The sequence below is a fragment of the Macaca nemestrina genome, chromosome 11 (assembly GCF_043159975.1).
Source record: "Macaca nemestrina isolate mMacNem1 chromosome 11, mMacNem.hap1, whole genome shotgun sequence".
Lineage (NCBI taxonomy): Eukaryota > Metazoa > Chordata > Mammalia > Primates > Cercopithecidae > Macaca > Macaca nemestrina.
The window spans coordinates 17,173,669-17,179,761 of record NC_092135.1 but is presented as its reverse complement, the minus strand read 5'-3'; the positions used below and the strand labels follow the sequence as shown (position 1 = coordinate 17,179,761).

General features: G+C 45.2%; 1 non-coding gene across 1 annotated transcript; it reads right to left on the bottom strand.

Annotated features, from left to right (window-relative positions):
- Positions 1 to 2,350: 2,350 nt before the first annotated feature.
- Positions 2,351 to 2,566, bottom strand: LOC112428601 (small nucleolar RNA U3). Its single transcript, XR_003020641.1, has one exon. It is a non-coding gene; the product is annotated as a small nucleolar RNA U3 (small nucleolar RNA).
- Between the last annotated feature and the right edge of the window lie 3,527 nt (positions 2,567 to 6,093).

Here is a 6,093-nt window from a genome sequence, read left to right as displayed (position 1 = left end):
ACTATACAAGAAGCATGGCACCAGCACCTACATCTGGTGAGGCCTCAGGCTGCTTCCACTCATGGTGGAAGGCAAAGGGAGCCAATGTGCAGAGATCACATTGTGTGTGTGTGTGTGTGTGTGTGTGTGTTTGTGTGTGTGTGTGTGTGTGTGTGTGAGAGAGAGAGAGAGAGAGAGAGAGAGAGAGAGAGAGAGGTGGGGAAGGAGGTGCCAGGCTTTTTTTTCAGGAATGAATAGGATAAGAATTCACTTATTACCTTGAGGATGACAGCAAGCCATTCATCAATCTTCTCTCATAACCCAAACATCTCCCACCGGGTCCCACCTCCAACATTGGGAATCACATTTTAAAGTGAGATTTGGAGGGGTCAAACAAACCAAACTCTAGCATATACCAAGCACACGAATTGAATGCTATCTTTACACCAAGGAGACAAGTGTTGTGGGCAAGTCAATACAGTACATGATTTTGAGTGATTTTTAAAATATTTCAGAATCATTGAATATTTTTAGTTTTTTTTCATCATAGCTTCATTCCCTCAACAAGTATTTATGGAATATTTGTCATGTATTAAGCATCTCTCATAGCCGTGGAAGACACTCTTCCTATTCTCCTTAAGTTCCCTGTCTAGTGAGTGAGGCAGAGATAAAACAAATGATAATAGTATAACAGTGTCGTGATAGTTCACACCAGCATTGTACAGCAGCATTATGTGAGCCATGGATTCTAGCCTCCAATGTAATTTAGAATTTTCTAGTTCCCATGTTTAAAAATGTAAAACAGCAACAAACCCCATGTGAAATTAATTTTAACAGTATATTTTATTTTAATCCACTGTAGTCAAAATTATCCTTTCAATTCGTAATCGATCTAAAAAGGCATTAGTGAGATATTTTGCATTTTAAAAAATGCTAAGTGATAGATAGATTCCCCTCCAAATCTCTCGCTGAAATGTGACCCCCACTGTTGGAGGTGGGGTCTGGCGGCAGGTATTTGGGTTATGGGGGCAGATCCCTCATGCATGGCACCGTGCCCTTCTCATGCTAATGAGTGAGTTCTTGCTTTATTAGTTCCCACCAGATCTGACTGTGGAAAGAGCCTGGAACCTCCTCTTTTCTGTTGCTCCTTGTCTGTCCATGTAACATACCTGCTCCCCCTTCACTTTCCACCATGATTGGAAGCTTCCTGAGGCCTCACCGGAAGCAGATGCTGGCACAATGCTTCTTGTATAGGCTTCAGAAGTGACAGCCAAGTAAATCTCCTTTTTTGTGAATAACCCAGCATCCAGTATTCCTTTACAGCAACGCAAAATGGACGAATACACTAAGTTATCAGAATCCGGTGTGCATTTTGCCCTTAGAGAACATCTGAATTCGGACTAGCCATGATTCACACACTCAGGAGCCACACATCTGAGATGATTGCAGTTGTCAACCACAGTGCACCAAAGACTTACTCATGTAACCAAATGCCACCTGTTCCCCAAAAACCTATGGAGATAAAAAATTTTAAATAATAATAACAAAAAAAAAAGAAAATGGGGGCTCAGGAGATGAAGGCACCGGTGGAAGATCCAATAAGCGATAAGTAGCCAAATCAGGATGGAAGCTGAGGAGTGGAGTGGGTGACAACCGCGTTTGCTGTAGAAGCTGAGGGGTGGGTCAGGGAAAGAGGTAATCTACTGCACTGCAGGGAAGGGTGGGAGAGTCACATCTGGAGGGGTAGAGAAGAGATTTGAGAAGCTTCTGCTACCGGTCCCAAGGAATAGATGGGTGTGGTGGGAAGGTGGGTCGCCACTCCTGGAAACAGTTGAGAGGGCAAGCTTGGTGCTTAGAAATGGGCTCAGAGAGAAACCTTGGTGCTCTCTCATCCTGCATCACTCACCTTCCCTCTCACCGGTGATTGGCTGAGAGACTGTTGCGTCCAGAGGCGCAGTGTTTCTGGCTTCTTGTTCTAGCCCAGTGAATCTATTCTGAATGTGTTCTGAGCCCAGGATGGAGCCAAGCCTTGTGGCTTCTGTTCGCTGAAGGGTGACTATCTTCTGTCTTCCTTCGGGGCAGGCTTGGAGTGACCCTGTCCTCCTGCCTGTTTTTCTCTTGCTCCTAGAGCTCCAATGCTTCTCTGAGATGATGCCACAGTGGAGCCTCTGGCACTTCAGGAAAAGAAGGAACTGCTCTTGAGAGCTCTTTCCAATAGGCTGTCCCAGTCAGCTAAAGCAGTGGCCATAGAGCAGTGGCCATAATCAAGGGGCGCTCATTCTGATTCTGACTCTGACCAGAAAGGTGAGACACTGTGCCAGGCTTTTTACAAACATTCCCAACTTATCTCCCCACTTTTTTTTTTTGAGCTACCACTCAGACTTACATCCTCTCCCTCTCCCTCTGCCAGAGGAGGAGAAGGACGATCATCCATGGCAAAAGGTAGTTGCAGTGAAGCAACACCAACAGCCGGCTTCAGCTTAGGAGAGGATCCTGCGCCTCCATCCGGTGGTTTCCGGGGCTCTACCTGTTCAGAGAAACTTCTCTAGCAGCAAACTATAGAAATAATCCCTGAAAGTACAGTCTTGCAATTCATTCCTCTTAATAAACCAGTGGACAGGTATTGTGGCCCCATTTTACAGATGTGAAAACCACAATGTGATACCAGCTTACTCCTGCAAGAATGGCCATAATTAAAAACTAAAAAAGTTAATAGCTGTTGGTGTGGATGCCGTAAAAAGGGGAACATGTCTACACTGCTGGTGGGAATGTAAGCTAGTACAGCCACTGTGGAAAAGACCGTGGGGATTCCTTAAAGAACTAAAAGTAGAACTACCGTTTGATCCAGCAATCCCACTACTTGGTATCTACCCAGAGGAAAAGAAGTCATTGTACAAAAAAGATACTTGATCACACATGTTTAGAGCAGCACGCAATTGCAAAAATGTGGAACCAACACAAATGCCCATCAATCAACGAGTGGATAAAGAAACTCTGATATATATATATATGTATATATATCCATCCAATGGAATACTACTCAGCCATAAAAAGGAACGAATTAATGGCATTTGCAGCAACCTGGATGGGATTGGAGACTATTATTCTAAGTGAAGTAACCTAGGAATGAAAAACCAAATATCGTATGTTCTCACTCATAAGTGGGAGCTAAGCTATGAGAATAAGAATGACACAATGGACTTTGGGGACTCAGGGGGAAAGGGTGGGCAGAGGGTGAGAGATAAAAGACTACTAATTGGGTTCAGTGTATATTGCTTGGGTGATGGGTGCACCAAAATCTCACATATCACCACCAAAGAACTTACTCATGTAACCAAATGCTACCTGTTCCCCCAAAAACCTATGGAGATCAAAAATTTTAAATAATAATAATAAAAAAAGAAAATGGGGGCTCAGGAGATGAAGACACTGGTGGAAGATCCAATAAGTGATAAGTAGCCAAATTAGGATGGAAGCTGAGGTGACTGTGCTTCCCAAGGCCCCTGCTTTCTCCACAGTACACTTCTGCAAACACATAGATCCCAGAGATGTGTGTCTTGTACTTTATACAATAATCAGTCAACAAGTGTTTAAGACTGACAGGTGGGGAAGAATGCTATGCCAGGTGTGCAGGACATGGTTCTCTCCTCAACAGCTTACGCTCTAGGATGACATGCAAAAGCCTGTGATAGGCGAACAAGCAGTGAAATAGCAAACAAACAAACAAACAAAAATCAAAATAGCTTCAGGAGTAATTTGTGAGTGAGCCTAGATACAATCAGTTAGCATTTAAATTCATAAAAGCTTTATCCTTGGCTGGAGGAGTGTCAGGCAGCAGCTTGGACATAGGTGAGGCATATTTTGAGCTGAGGGCAAGTGGGTCTTCCTAGACTTCCTGCACTCACACTTACAATTTGCCCAGGATTTCAATCTTACTGTTTTCCAGGCAGCAGTGAGGATGCCACGGTCTCTGGGTTTCTAGAAGACAAGTTTTCAGCTGCAGATACAAACATTAGGACGTCAGTGTATCTGTCAGGAGAACACCTGGGACAGTGTTGAGAACACAGAACCTGGAGGCTAAACCCCCAGCTTTCTATGCTAGCTGAGAGTCTGTGGGCACATTACTCAGCATCTCTGAACCTCGTGCTCCTCCTCTGTGACATGCAGATTGCTAAACCCATCTCACAGGGCTGTCTTCTGCATTTAAAGAATAAAATAACACATGAGGGGTCTAGGCGTCTATCAATGTTTCTGACCCACTTATTTTTTATTAATCCTTTCCCTACACCTAATACTCTAACTAACCTTTTGGAGTCTCACTTAATGAGAAAAAGCAAAATTAATCTGAGCAGCTTTGCTATGAACATTTGCAAGTGGTTTCAGTTTGGGAATTCGCCTTCATGGAGAAGTGTGGGTGGATCTACATGGCACACACCATTTCTTTTCTTTTTTGAGACGGAGTTCTGGCTCTGTCACAGGCTGGAGTGCTGTGGCGCCATGTCGGCTCACTGCAACCTCCGCCTCCTGGGTTCACACCATTCTCCTGTCTCAGCCTCCCGCGTAGCTAGGACTACAGGCGCCCGCCACCTGGGCCGGCTACTTTTTTTGTATTTTCAGTAGAGGCGGGGTTTCACCGTGTTAGCCAGGATGGTCTCGATCTCCTGACTTCAGGCACACACTATTTCTTGACAACTTTAAAGTCATTCCCAATCTCCTTTCCCCTCCGGGCCTCTTGCTCAGAGGCCAGAGCACCAAACACTTGCTTGTAAAGGCCATGCAAGTCAGTTCTGCCCCATCCATTCTCTCATGCTTCTATGCAGCGCTCAACAGAGGGTATGAGGACATTCAATATGTGCCAGGCACCATTTTGGTCACAGAGGAGACAGGCAGAAAAGAGAAATAGGTACAGTCATGCTCCACATGAAGATGTTTTGGACAATGACAGTTGGCATATATGATGGTGATCCCATAAGATTAGAAGCCCATATTTTTACTGTACATTTTCTATGTTTGAATATGTTTAGATACAGAAACACTTATCATTGTGTTACAGTTGCCTATAGTATTCAGTACAATAGCCTGCTGAACAGGTCTGTAGCCCAGGAGCGATAGGTCATACCATATAGCCTAGGGGTGTGCATGCTAGGCTATACCATCTAGGTTAGTGTAAGTAAAATGTAAGGTGTCCACATAATGATGAAATTGGCTAACAACACATTTCTCAGAATGTATCCCTGCTAAGTGACACATGACTATATATGCATTAGATAATGCTATGAAAAGTAAAGCATGGAAAGGATGGGGGAAGGGAAGCTGGAATGATGAATAGGATGGTCAGGGAAGGTCTCACTGCAAAGCTGAAATGTGAGCAAAGGCTGAAGGAGGCGAGGGGGTAAACTGGGAGGTTAGAGGCGGACATCATGCCAGACGGAGGGAACAGCAAGTGCAAAAGCCTAGTCAGGGAGAGTGCCTGGCCTGTGACAGAGCAGTGGGAGCCCAGGCTGGAATGTGCAGTAGGAAGAGACAGGAATGTGCAGTAGGGGTGAAGTCAGCGCAGAGATGGGCTGGCCAGATCACACAGTCCTCCTAAGCCCCACTGAGGAGCCTGGACTTTACTCTTGAGTGTGCTGGGAAGCTGTTGGAGGGTTTGGAGCGGAGGACTGGCACGGCCCCACTTCTCCTTCAATGTGCTCACTGTGGTTGCTGTATTGAGAACAGACAGAATGGGGAAGGGAAGAAGGTGGGAGCCATCCTAGGCACTGGGTCATATGATGGCACCTCGGACCAAGGGTGGTAGTGGAGGTAAGCAGACATCAGCTGGAGGCTTCTCGAAAAGGTTTTGATTTCCTAATAAAAAGAGACAGGCCATGCTGAAGTGGCCCTTCTGCCTTTCCTCTTCTTCATGGCCATGACGCTCTGACTTGCAGCAGCCATTTTTGGCTAAAACACATGTAGAGACATCGTCTCTTCATATTGGGTTCAAAGCTGAACCTCTGAACAAAGGGCAGTGACTGTCTAGCTGCAGAGTTGTTGTTTTGTGAATGAACAGACTCCTGCCTGGGAATGCTCTGCAGTCAGGCTTTCTGTGGCTTGCAGCTGAATGCACCATCTTCA